The sequence below is a fragment of the Penaeus monodon genome, chromosome 24 (genome assembly GCF_015228065.2).
Source record: "Penaeus monodon isolate SGIC_2016 chromosome 24, NSTDA_Pmon_1, whole genome shotgun sequence".
Classification (NCBI taxonomy): domain Eukaryota; kingdom Metazoa; phylum Arthropoda; class Malacostraca; order Decapoda; family Penaeidae; genus Penaeus; species Penaeus monodon.
Genome location: NC_051409.1, coordinates 14,449,252 through 14,449,698, shown reverse-complemented (window position 1 = coordinate 14,449,698; position 447 = coordinate 14,449,252).

Here is a 447-nt window from a genome sequence, read left to right as displayed (position 1 = left end):
TTCATTGATATGATTACATGAGCAATATTCTCATCTCGAGAAATTAGCGAAACACTAGCATAGGGAACCCTACACTCAATGGCACTACAAATTGCACCGTGCATCTTCAGTTTGCGCATGCCAACGTTAATTTTCATAATTTGGTCTTATTCTCTACTGAGTTGCGATCCCAGTTACTGAACTGTTTAAACTGCTAAGCAAGACTGAGAAAAAAAGGACAACACTTAGAATTTCAGGAAACTACTAAATTACCGAAGCGCACGCGCGTACCCGTTAATTTCCACTAACTACCAACACACGCCCTAGCTTCTCTGCCTAAACCAGCTATGCGGTGCATTTGCGTATTTTAGCCTTAATAGTATATATCAATCATACTTCAATTCAAAGTACGAAAAACATATTCAAAACAATCTTGCGAAAAAGCAAAAGCGTTTGAATTCATTACAT